Here is a 13261-nt window from a genome sequence, read left to right as displayed (position 1 = left end):
TCCCTGTATGTGAATTAAACATGCCCAGTGGTCAGGTGGTACACAGTACACAGTTTAACCCCTTGGTTACCTGTTACTCCTCACACCCCTTCTCACCTGAACACTGGGGACAGTAGGCATCCAAACTTACCCCAACACCAACCCTTCACAGAATTCCCCATGACATTGGAAACTCAAGGGTTTTGTGAACCCATCTGCAAGGTTCTTCTGGCTTGGACAATACCTCAACTTTACCAAGCCTGCCTGTACGCTTTGGCATACGTTTCAGAAGCGAATGTCCAGGTGTTTGGTTCTGGCCTTGAACTGTCCAGACTGTGCCAGTTTCAAAGATTGTCGCCCCAAACAGTGATGGGCTGGCTACAATCACCCCAGATTTCCTGGACCAAACATCTGTAGTATTCCAACTCAGTGCAAATCGCAGACAACGCACAGAATTCAGCTTCCGTCGATGACATAGCTATTAGGCTTTGCTTGTACGACCGCCAACCAATCAGGGCATTTCCAAACTTCACTACCAAACCAGTCACTGACTTCCTGTCCTCCTGATTGGCCCAATCCGCATCTGCAAAACAAGTGAGTTGTGGCTCACCTTGCGATGACATCTCTAAACAGTACTCTTTGGTTTCCTGCAAATACCTAAGCACTCTCTTAATACCGTTCCAGGCATGCACGCTAGGCTTTGATGCTTTTCTACTAAGCAAATTGACTGCAAAAGCAATATCTGGTCTGCTCCACTGTGACAAATACAACAGACTTCCTAGCGCTGACTGAAACACTTCAGGACTCTCAAACGCTACTTTGTCTTTCACTTGTGACTCTTTCACGAAGTTTGTCTCCATGGGTGTTCTGACTCCTTTACAGTCAGACGTTCTGAACTTCTCAAGCAACTGTTCAATCTTTCCTTTCTGGCTGAGCAAAAACCCTCCATCTTCAGACCTGTCAATCTGCACACCTAGATAGACTTTCACTGCACCTAGATTCTTGAGTTTGAACCTCTTACCTAGCTCCTTTGCAAACTTCTGCACTTGCATCTGGCTCTTGGCTAAGTAGATCAGGTCATCTACATAGACCAGCAACAGTTCCTGCTGTTCTCCTTCACCTCTGAGATACAGACAACTGTCAGCTAGACTCTTCCTGAAACCTAGGTTTTCCAAAACAGAATCTAGACATGAGTTCCAATTTCTAGCAGATTGCTTTAAACCGTAGATCGACTTATGCACCTTCCACACCTGACCTGGCACTTCGCCCTCAAACCCTGGTGGAGGCAACATGTACAGTTCCTCCTGGAGGTCAGAGTTCAAATAAGCAGTGTCCACGTCAAAGTGGTTGACCACAAAACCTCTCTGCGCTGCTGTTGCTAAAAGCATCCTGAAAGATTCACTCCTTGATGTCGGACTAAACACTTCCGTGAAGTGAATTCCTTTCTTCTGAGTAAAACCTCTTGCCACTAATCTAGCCTTGTACTGAGGCTCACCAGTCACTGTGGGTTTCAGCCTGTAGACCCACCGACTGCTTACTGCTTTCTCACCTTCTGGCAACTGTGTGAGGCTATACACACCAAGAGATTGCATGGAGTTCAACTCTTTCTCCATTGCAACTTCCACTTACTAGCTTTCTCTACTGACAACTGTTGCACCTCCTCAAAGCTCTCAGGTTCACACACTGCTAGGTTTGCCCATACACTGATGGCTGAAAACCTATCAGGTGGTTTACCTTTCGTGGTGCGTTTGGAACGCCTTGGTCCCACATCCTTCCCCACTAACTCTGAACTGCTTGTCTCTGACTGTGGCTCTCTTGAACTTGCAGTACTGTCAAGAGACTTACTGCGCTTTGCAGCACCCTCTGGACTAGATTTGGGTGATGTGGGTGACCTACCACATTTGCTGTACTTCCCAGGCTTGGCCTGGGGAGAAGTTGGTGCACTTCTGACTTCTTGCTTCACTTCCCTAGGAGCTACACCACTTGGACCAGCTGCCTGACCTGGGTCTGGCCCTTGGTCTGGTTCTCCAGCAACAGGAACTCCAGCATCAGCCACCTGAGTTTCCTCTTCCTGGTCAAGACCTGAAGACCAGTCAAGAAGAACATCAGGGTTAGCATGAATGCGTCTCCAACCCTCCTGTTCACAGAACTTAGCACTCCTGCTAATGTGAATGTGGGATTGATCTCCCACTGCTGGCACAAATCTCCATGCTTTTGAGTTTGGTTCGTAACCGCAGAAGATCATTTTCTTGGATCTTGGTCCACCCTTTCTGCGTTTCTTCTTCGGAATTAGAACCCACGCCTCACACCCAAAGGTTCTGAAGTAGTGCACTTTGGGAACTTTGCCATACAACATGTAATAGGACGTGGTTTCCACAACTGAACTATATGCTCTGTTCGTGCAGTAGTTAATGGCTCTAAAACACTCCCCCCAAAACTTCTGGGGTAGCCCTGTATCAAACAGAGTTGCCTCTGCCAGTTCAGACAGTGTTAGAAGATGAGCAATTGAATAGTCCTGAGATGGTATGTTGGATGTTGTTGGGGCCAGTAATGATGTTGTCCGGGTGTATGTGGCAGCAAAGTTGGCATCTGGGTTTATTGCAGGCTCTGGTACCAGTGTCCATGTTAAGTCTGGTGGTTGTATTATTGTGGGTGAGGAGTTGTTTAAGATTGGGTGGCTGTCTGTAGGCAATGAAAGGTCTTCCTCCCAGAGCTTGAGAAAGGGAGCTGTCATTGTCCAGGAGAGGCTGTAGATCTCTGATGATTCATTGTACTGTTTTAACTTGGGAGCTGTATGTGATGACTAGTGGTGTTCTGTTATTTTCTTTTTGGGGTCTGTCTTGCAGCAGGTTCTCTCTAGGTATCAGTCTGGCTCTGTTGATCTGTTGTTTAACTTCATCAGGTGGATATTTTAGTTCTAAAAAGGTTTGCTGTAGATCTCTTATGTGAGATTCTCTGTCTGTAGAGTTGGAACAGATGCGGTTGCAACATAGGGCCTGGCTGTATACGATGGATTGTTTGGTATGTTTGGGATGGTAGCTAGAGGCATGTAGATATGTTTGTCAGCATCCAACATACCATCTCAGGACTATTCAATTGCTCATCTTCTAACATTGTGTATGCCATCAAATGCCAACAGTGCCCTTCAGCTCTCTATATTGGACAAACAGGCCAAACCCTACGCCAAAGGATAAATGGACATAAATCTGACATCAGGAACCATAAGACAGAGAAACCAGTAGGAGAACACTTCAATCTCCCGGGACATTCTATACAAGATCTCAAAGCAGCTGTTTTATTACATAGAAATTTCAGGAACAAACTGGAAAGAGAAGTTGCTGAATTGGAACTTATTACGTTACAACCGCATCTGTTCCAACTCTACAGACAGAGAATCTCACCTAATATTTGAATATTATGTCCTATATCTTGTGCTCATTTAATCATTACTGATTTCATCTCCTCATCTTTTTTCTCCCATTCTAACAATAAGTTATAAGTTTTCTTTAATGATTTACTGTACTCTTCTATCATTTCTCTTTGGAATCTACTGGTAGATAAGGTATAACTAAATGATTCCTTATTATCTTACTTTAAAATCTCGTTTAATTGTCAATGTTGCAGCCAATCATTGGCCAAGTCTTTTATTTCATCATAATCTTTAAGCCTTAATTTCCCTTCTCTTTCTATCAATAAATCTCTATATGTCGGCCATTTTGCCTCCATATTTATTCTTTTGTTTGACATTGCCTCTATTACGGACACCCACCAGGGTGTTTTTTTGCTCGAATAGATCTTTCTATTTTTCCCATGCTTTTATCAATGCTTTCCTAATCATATGATTATGCAATCCTTTATGTATATTCCCTTTATTATACCATAAGTATGCATGCCAACCAAATCTATTATCATGTCCTTCAAGATCTAATAAATCAGTCTTTTCTAATTTAATCCAATCCTGGATCCAAGTAATGCAGCTTGCCTCATAATACAATATTAAATCTGGAAGAGAAAAGTTTCCCCTATCCTTCATATCTGTTAATATTTTATATTTTATTCTTGGCTTCATCCCTTTCCAGATAAATTTAGATACAGTCATACCTCATGTTACGGATGCTTCAGGTTACGTGTTTTTAGGTTGCGAACTGTGGGAAACCCGGAAGTACCAGAATGGGTTACTTCTGGGTTTTGCCGCTCACGCATGTGCAGAAGTGCCAAATCGCGCCAGCGCTGGCACAGACGTGGCGCTTCAGGATGCAAACACTACGGGTTGTGGACGTGCCTCCGTCACAGATTAAGTCCGCAACCCAAGGTTCCACTATATGTGTCACGGTGGCCGGAGTAGGCTACTTCAGAGTAACGACTCTACACAGCTCTGCATTTTATCTTTTATTGGTGCTGAGTATTTACAGTGCTGATGGCAGTGCTATTTACAAAGACACATCTGTTCAGCTTGAATCAGAACCTCCAAGTGGCTTTTGGCGCGTCTTGCGCCAGCATAACAACTTGGGGAGACCCATCTTCTTCCCCCGACGCTTTCTGCGCAGTTCCGGAGTTGGAGGGACTGGTCTGCCCCCTTCCTCCCCCCTTCCTGTCCCACCTGGGACGATGGCTCTTCTACCCTGCCAGAGCCTTGGACACCACTTCCTGTTTCCCCACTTGAGCTGGAGCTTTCGCTCTTTTCAGCCTCACTCAGGGCTGGGCTGGAACTCAGGAAGGGAGGGGCTTCGCGATATCCCTTGCCCCTCACATCCACCCCCCTCCCAGGCCCCCCTTCTCCCCTCCCGAGAGGCTGCACGGGTGTCGGTGGTGACTGAAAGCCTAAAAACTCCGTGCTGTCCGAGCCGGTTGGTGTGAACACCTCCCCCCAGTCCCGTTGGCCCCCTCCTTCCTCCTGGGAAGAGGGAAAGCCCAAAAAGTCCGTGGCCTCAGAGCTGGTGGGGGTGAAAATCTGCTGCCAGTCCACCTCTTCTCCTGACTGAATGGACCTCGGAGATGCCCATATCTCCTCCTCCGTGTCCTCAAACTCTGCTTCCCATCTCCATGGTGAACTGCTTTCCCCCTCCTGTGCTTCCTCCTCCTCCCACTCCCGTTCCATGTGCCAGGGCTTGGGCCTGTGTGGGAAGAGGGCGTGGAATTCTTCCGCTAAGAATTCCTCCTGTATCTGGGGGGCTGGGACCCACTCATTTTGGGATGGCGGGGCGTCCTCCCATGCCATGAGGTACTCCAGGCCCCCCACCCCCCTTCGTGAATCAAGGATGGCCGTTGCTTCATTGAGTGGCTCCCTGCCTCCACTCTCCCCCCTCCCTCGGGGGGCTGTGCGCTGCCTCGGAACCTGCTACTTTCCCTGTACGGAGACAGCAGCGATCTATGAAACACTGGGTGCACCCTCATGTCCTCTGGCAGTGCCAGCCTGAATGCCACCGGGTTTACCTGCTGCGTGACCGTGAAGGGGCCCAACCTTCTGGGTGCCAGCTTCTTGCACCTCCCTCTGGTGGGAAGGCCCTCCGAGGACAACCAAACCTTGTCCCCCACCCTGATGACCTCCCCCGGTCGCCTGTGGCGATCTGCCCCCTTCTTGTACGCTTCCTTGGCCCTCTCCAAGTGTTCTCTGAGCTGCTGGTGCACCGTCTCCAGTTCCTCTGCCCAATCCTCTGCCTGTGGGTCCTCCTCCTCCTCCTCCCCCTCCCTCTCCGGGAAGGATCTGAGGTCGTGCCCGTAGTTGGCCTTAAAGGGCGACACCCCTGTGGAGACGTGCACCGCATTGTTGTAGGCAAATTCTGCCAGTGGCAGGCGATCCACCCAGTCCGTCTGTCTCTGGCTGACGTAGCATCTCAGGTACTGCTGCAGAATGGCGTTGACCCTCTCCGCCTGTCCATTGGTCTGCGGGTGCCGAGTCGTCGACAAGCTGACCTCCACCTGCAGGAGGTTCATGAGCCGCCTCCAGAACCTGGAAACAAATTGGTGGCCTCGATCCGAAATAACTCTTAAAGGTAGGCCATGCAGTCTGAATACGTGGTCAACAAACAGTTTGGCTGTCTCTTCTGCAGAGACCGCCCTGGCACACGGTATAAAGTGGCACATTTTGGACATGAGGTCCACCACCACCAACACTGCAGTCTTGCCCCTGGACGACGGCAGGTCTGTGATGAAGTCCATGGACACCACTTCCCACGGCCTGTGCGGTGTGGCTAATGGCTCCAGCAACCCTGCTGGTGGTGCCCTGACCACCTTTGCTCGCTGGCAGGTGTCACAGCCCCTAACATAGTCCCGAACATCCTCCCGCACCCCTGGCCACCAGAAGTGTCTCATGACTAAGTGAGTGGTTTTGTCCCTTCCAAAATGACCCGCCGTTGGGTTGTCATGCATCTGCTTAAGGACCTTACCTCTGATCTGGGCGGTGGGCAGGTACAGGGCTCCCCTGTAAAAAAGCAACCCCCTCCTTTCCTCAAAGTCTTTAGCGTGCTCCCTCCCCCCTCGCAGATCTCTGAAGATGCGGGTGGCGAACTCATCTGCTGCCGTCAGTGCTGTGAGTTCTGCCTCGCTCACCACTGCTGCTCAGCAGGACCATGCTGATGGGGGGAAAATGTGCCGGGGTGCTGGTGGCAACTCCTCCTCCATGTACTCTGGCTTGCGGGAGAGGGCATCCGCCCTGACATTCTGCTCCCCCGGTATGTAGTGGATGGAGAAGTTGAAGTGCGAGAAGAACTCTGCCCACCGTATCTGCCGTTGGTTGAGCACCCTGGCTGTTCTCCAGAACTCCAGGTTCTTGTGGTCCGTGCACACCTGAATGGGGTGCTTGGCGCCCACCAGGAAATGTCTCCAGTGTTTAAACGCAGCATGGATCGCGAGAAGTTCCTTATCAAACACCGTGTAGTTGCGTTCTGGCTGTGTCAGCTTCCTGGAGAAAAAGGCACAGGGTTTCCACTCTGTTGGCATCCAGTTGCAACAGGATCGCTCCCAAAGCCCTGTCTGAAGCGTCGGTTTCCATGCGTAGGGGCGCATCCTGCACCACGTGGAACAGGTTCTGGTCTGAAGCGAACACCCTCTTGAGGCTTTTGAACGCTGCTTGCGCCTCCTGTGTCCACCTGAACTTCTGCTTGCCTCTCAGGAAGTCAGTGATGGGAGCCGTAACCCGCGAGAAGTTCTTGATGAACTTCCTGTAGAAGTTGGCGAAGCCTAGTAGGCGTTGGGCATCTTTGCGCGTCCTGGGGCTGTGCCAGTCCAGGATGGCCTGCACCTTGTCCTTGTCCATTGCTAGCCCCTTGTCTGACAGCTTGTAGCCCAGGAAGTCCACCTCTTTGGTGTGAAACTTACACTTCTCCAGCTTCACATATAGGTGGTGCTCTTTCAGGCGCTGCAACACCTCCCTGACATCCTTTACATGCTGCTCGGGGTCCTTGGAGTATATGAGGATGTCATCTAGGAAGACCAAGCAGTTCTTGAAGAGGAGGGACCCCAGGACATGGTGCATGAAGGCTTGGAAGCATGCTGAGCCCCCTTGCAAACCGAAGGGCATCACCAGATATTCAAAAGAGCCCAGAGGCGTGAACATCGTGGTCTTCCACTCATCGCCTTCCCGGATCCTGATCAAGTTGTACGCCCCCCTCAGGTCGAGCTTGGTGAAGATCTTGCCCCTGCGTGCCGCTGTCAGCAGATCGTCCACTCTGGGCATTGGGAAAGCCACCGGTTCTGTCATGTTGTTCAGGCGCCTAAAATCCACCACCAGACGGCGCTGTGGCGTGTCTCTCTTGTCCACCCAGAAGACCGGACTGCCCCCCGCTGCCTTGCTTTCTCTGATGAACCCCCTCTTGAGGTTCTTGTCTATAAACTCACGCAGATCTTCCAGCTCCTGATCTGACATGGAGTACAGCTTGGCTGGGGGTAGCGTGGCCCCCGGCACCAGGTTGATCTGGCAGTCAAACGACCTGTGCGGGGGTAGGTGGTCGGATTCTGCTTCACTGAAGACCTCCTGCAGGTCCCAGTACGGCTTGGGTATCGCCTCACCCCCCTTGACGTGTGTCACAGTGGCCGGAGTGGGCTACTTCAGAGTAACGACGCTACGCAGCTCTGCATTTTATTCTTTTATTGGTGCTGCGTATTTACAGTGCTGAAGTCATTGCTATTTACACGGAGTGATGTGGTCAGTCGGTTTCAGAACCTCCGAATGGCTTTTGGTGCGTCTTTCTCCAACACAAAAGCTTTGGCAGACCCATCCTCTTTCCCCTCCTCTTTCTGCGTAATTCCGGAGTTGGGGGATGGGTCTCCCCCCCTTATTCGCCCCTTCCTGTCCCACCTGGGACCCTGGCTCCTCTACCTTGCCTGAGCCTCGGCCCCGACTTCCTGCTTCCCCACTGGCATCGGAACTCTCTCTGCTTTCCCCTGTGCTCGGGGATGGGCTTGAACTCAGGAGGGGAGGGACTTCGCGATATCCCCTGTCCCTCACATCCACCCCCCTCCCAAGCTCTCCTTCACCCCTCCCCAGGTCCCCCCCAGGTGTCGGTGACGACTGGAAGCCTAAGAACTCAGTACCTTCCGAGCCCGTTGGTGTGAACACCTCCCCCCAGTCCTGCGAGCCCCCCCCTTCCGCCTGGGAGGACGGGAATCCCAAAAAGTCCGTGGCGTCAGAGCTGGTAGGGGTAAAAATGTTCTGCCAATCTGCTCCTTCCTCTGACTGGGTGGATCTCGGTGACACCCATACCTCATCCTCTGGTTCCTCAAACTCCGCTTCCCAGTGCCATGGTGAACTGCTCTCCCGTGCTTCCTCCCCCTCCCCCTCCCTTTCCATGTGCCAGGGCTTGGGTCTATGGGGAAAGAGGGCGTGAAATTCTTCTACCAGGAATTCCTCCTGTATCTGAGTGGCTGGGACCCATTCATTCTGCGACGGTGGAGCATCCTCCCATGCCATGAGGTACTCCAGGCCCCCCACCCCCCACCTTGAGTCCAGGATGGCCGTGGCCTCATTGAGTTGCTCCCTGCCTTCCCTCTCCCCCCTCCCTCAGGGGTTTGTTCGCTGCCTCTGAGCCTGCTGCTTTCCCTGTACGGCGACAGCAGCGATCTATGAAACACTGGGTGCACCCTCATGTCCTCTGGCAGTGCCAGCCTGTATGCCACCGGGTTGACCTGTTGCGTGACCGTGAAGGGGCCCAACCTTCTGGGCGCCAGCTTTTTGCACCTCCCTCTGATGGGAAGGCCCTCCGAGGACAACCAAACTTTGTCCCCCACCCTAATGACCTTCCCCGGTCGCCTGTGGCGATCTGCCCCCTTCTTGTACGCTTCCTTGGCTCTCTCCAAGTGTTCTCTGAGCTGCTGGTGCACCGTCTCCAGTTCCTCTGCCCAATCCTCAGCCTGTGGGCCCTCCTCCTCCTCCTCCCCCTCCCTCTCTGGGAAAGATCTGAGGTCGCGCCCGTAATTGGCCTTAAAGGGCGACACCCCTGTGGAGACGTGCACCGCATTGTTGTAGGCAAATTCTGCCAGTGGCAGGCGATCCACCCAGTCCGTTTGCCGCTGGCTGACGTAGCATCTCAGGTACTGCTGCAGAATGGCGTTGACCCTCTCCGCCTGTCCATTGGTCTGCGGGTGCCAAGCCGTAGACAAGCTGACCTCCACCTGCAGGAGGTTCATGAGCCGCCGCCAGAACCTGGAAACAAATTGGCGGCCACGATCCGAAATAACCCTTAAAGGTAATCCATGCAGTCGGAATACGTGGTCAACAAACAGTTTGGCTGTCTCTTCTGCAGAGACCGCCCTGGCACACGGTATAAAGTGGCACATTTTGGACATGAGGTCCACCACCACCAACACTGCGGTCTTGCCCCTGGAAGAAGGCAGATCTGTGATGAAGTCCATGGACACCACTTCCCACGGCCTGTGTGGTGTGGCTAAGGGCTCCAGCAATCCTGCTGGCGCTGCTCTGACCACCTTTGCCCGCTGGCAGGTGTCACAGCCCCGTACATAGTCTCGAACATCTTCCCGCACCCCTGGCCACTAGAAGTGTCTCATGACTAGGTGAGCGGTTTTGTCCCTCCCAAAATGACCCGCCGTTGGGTTGTCGTGCATCTGCTTGAGGACCGTACGTCTAAGCTGGGTGGTGGGCAGGTACAGTGCACCCTTGTAGAAAAGCAGCCCTCTGCGTGCTGCAAAGTCTTTTGCCTGCTCCCCCTCCCCTCTCAGTTCTCTGAAGATGCGGTTGGCAAATTCATCCGCTGCCGTCAGTGCTGTGAGTTCTGCCTCGCTCACCACTGCTGCTCCGCAGGACCATGCTGACGGGGGGAAAATGTGCCTGGGTGCCGGTGGCGCCTCCTCCTCCATGTACTCTGGCTTGCGGGAGAGGGCATCCGCCCTGACATTCTGCTCTCCCGGGATGTAGTGTATGGAGAAGTTGAAGTTCGCGAAGAACTCTGCCCACCGTATCTGCCGCTGGTTGAGCACCCTGGCAGTTCTCCAGAACTCCAGGTTTTTGTGGTCCGTGCACACCTGGATGGGGTGCTTGGCGCCCACCAGGAAGTGTCTCCAGTGCTGGAACGCAGCGTGGATCGTAAGAAGTTCCCGATCAAACACCGTGTAGTTTCGCTCTGGCTGGGTCAACTTCCTGGAGAAGAAGGCACAGGGTCTCCACTCTCTGTTGGCGTCCAGTTGCAACAAAATGGCGCCCACAGCTTTATCAGAAGCATCTGTCTCCACGCGTAGGGGCGCGTCCTGAACCACGTGGAACAGGTTCTGGTCTGAGGCGAACACCCTCTTGAGGCTTTCGAACGCTGCTTGCGCCTCTGGTGTCCACCTGAACTTCTGCTTGCCTCTCAGGCAGTCAGTGATGGGAGCCGTAACGCGAGAGAAGTTCTTGATGAACTTCCTGTAGAAGTTGGCGAAGCCTAGTAGGCGTTGGGCATCTTTGCGCGTCCTGGGGCTGTGCCAGTCCAGGATGGCCTGCACCTTGTCCTTGTCCATCGCCAGCCCCTTGTCTGACAGCTTGTAGCCCAGGAAGTCCACCCCCTTGGTGTGAAACTTGCACTTCTCCAGCTTCACATACAGGTGGTTCTCCTTCAGGCGCTGCAACACCTCCCTGACATCTTTCACATGCTGCACTGGGTCATCGGAGTAGATAAGGATGTCATCCAGGAAGACCAAGCATTTCCTGAAGAGGAGGGACCCCAGGACGTGGTGCATGAAGGCCTGGAAGCATGCTGAGCCCCCTTGCAACCCGAAGGGCATCACCAGATATTCAAAAGAGCCCAGAGGCGTGAACATCGTGGTTTTCCATTCATCGCCTTCCCGGATCCTGATCAAGTTGTACGCCCCCCTCAGGTCTAGCTTGGTGAAAATCTTGCCCCTGCGTGCCGCTGTCAGGAGATCATCCACCCTGGGCATGGGGAATGCCACTGGCTCTGTCACTGAATTCAGCCGTCTAAAATCCACCACAAGACGGCGCTGTTGCGTGTCTTTCTTGTCCACCCAGAAGACCGGGCTGCCCCCTGCTGCCTTGCTTTCTCTGATGAACCCCCGCTTGAGGTTCTTGTCGATGAAAGCGCGCAGATCCTCCAGTTCCTGGTCTGACATGGCGTACAGCTTGGCTGGGGGTATAGTTGCCCCTGGCACCAGGTTGATCTGGCAGTCAAAAGGCCTGTGCGGGGGTAGGTGGTCGGACTCCGCTTCGCTGAAGACCTCCTGCAGGTCCCAGTACGGCTTGGGTATCGCCTCACCCCCTTTGACGTGCATGGTGGCCACCGTGGCTATTGGAGGCCCCTCCCCTGGTTGGTGCTGCATGCAATGTTCCAGACAAAAGTCCGACCCAAACGTGATGCATCTCTGGTGCCAACTGATGGAGGGGTCGTGGCGCGCCAGCCAGCTCATGCCCAAGACGATGGGGGGGTCTGAGATGGTGGTGACGTTGAATGCCAGTGTCTCTGAGTGCCTTCCCACCGTCATTCTCATGGGGGGGGTTGATGAGTGATGGCCCCTCCCAGCAGCTCTCTGCCGTCAATGGTTGCCACGTGCAGAGGAAAATCCAGCTGCAGAAGCTGGATCTGGTGCTCTTCTGCAAAGTTTCTCGAGAAGAAGTTGGCTGAGGCACCACTGTCAATTAGGGCGAGGACCGTCAGGGGATAGCCATTTGGGAGCGTGAGCGTCACTTCTAGAACCACTCCTGCTCTGGGAGGGGTGGGCTGGCTCTGCTCCTCTCTGTGCGGGTGGGTGGGCTGGGGCTGTTGTCTGCTGACTGTGCCTGGCTGCTGCCCCTTGTCTCCTGCAGCCAGGCTTTCCCGTTTCCCTGCTGTGGTACTGCGTCAGTGGGGGAGGGCACAACCGTTCCCGCCTTTCCTTGCCACTCCCTGCGATGTGGGCAGTCTCTGACGAGATGCTGGGGGGAGTTGCAGAGAAAGCAATTCCCACCCCTTCCCTCCTTGCGTCTTGGCGCCGCTGGGGTTTGAAAAGCCCGCGCCCGCGCGCTATCAATCTGCATGGGTTCCTGGTCCTGGCTGGCCCCAGGCGTGGCTTGAAAGGGTTGTTGGGGGAGTGGCTTTTCCTGCGACCGTGGGAACCAAGCCCGCTTTGCGCGCGTTGCTTGCTTGTCGCTCCACCGGGATTCCTGTCTCACCCCCACCGCCAGAGCCGCTTTGCTCAGCTGATCCATATTACTGGGCTTTGGACCTCTCGAGAGCTCATCCTTCACCTCCTCATGCAACCCCAAGTAGAACGCCGCTTGCATTGGGGGTGACTCTAGTTCCCACCCCAATCTGTGCACCAGCATGGTGAATTTCGCCCAATACGCGCGAACTGTCATATTTCCTTGGCGTAAATTATGAAGTTCCTCCTTAGTCTGGTCCATATGACTATCGGACGAATACATCGTTTTCAAACCTTCTAGAAAAAGTTTGACATTCTTCATGCAAGGATTCTTTGTTGCGATTAACGGTCTTAGCCACTCCCTGGCTGCCCCGGTAAGGTGCTCCACAACAAACGCTACCCGGTGCTCATCATCAGGGAACTCATCGTGGTGCAGCTCAAGAGCATACACAATCTCAGTCTCAAAGCCCTGATATTCCCTCGGGTCTCCATTGAACTTGCTTACTAGGGTCCCGGCTCTCCTTCCTGGCAGCACTTGGACTTGGGGTGCCCCTCCCGCCTTGTTTTTCTCTGCATCCAGCTTGTTTTGGAGGTCTACCGCCACCGCCCTTAATTCCTGCTCTCTTTCCTGTAGCGCTCTCACCTGTTCCGCAAGTTGTAGCCGGTCGTCCTGGACCTTCTTAGTCTCTTCTTTAGCTGCCTTCAATTCCCCCTGCGCCTG

This window comes from Zootoca vivipara, chromosome 3, assembly GCF_965207765.1.
Source record: "Zootoca vivipara chromosome 3, rZooViv2.hap1.1, whole genome shotgun sequence".
Classification (NCBI taxonomy): domain Eukaryota; kingdom Metazoa; phylum Chordata; class Lepidosauria; order Squamata; family Lacertidae; genus Zootoca; species Zootoca vivipara.
This window is presented reverse-complemented; position numbering follows the sequence as displayed.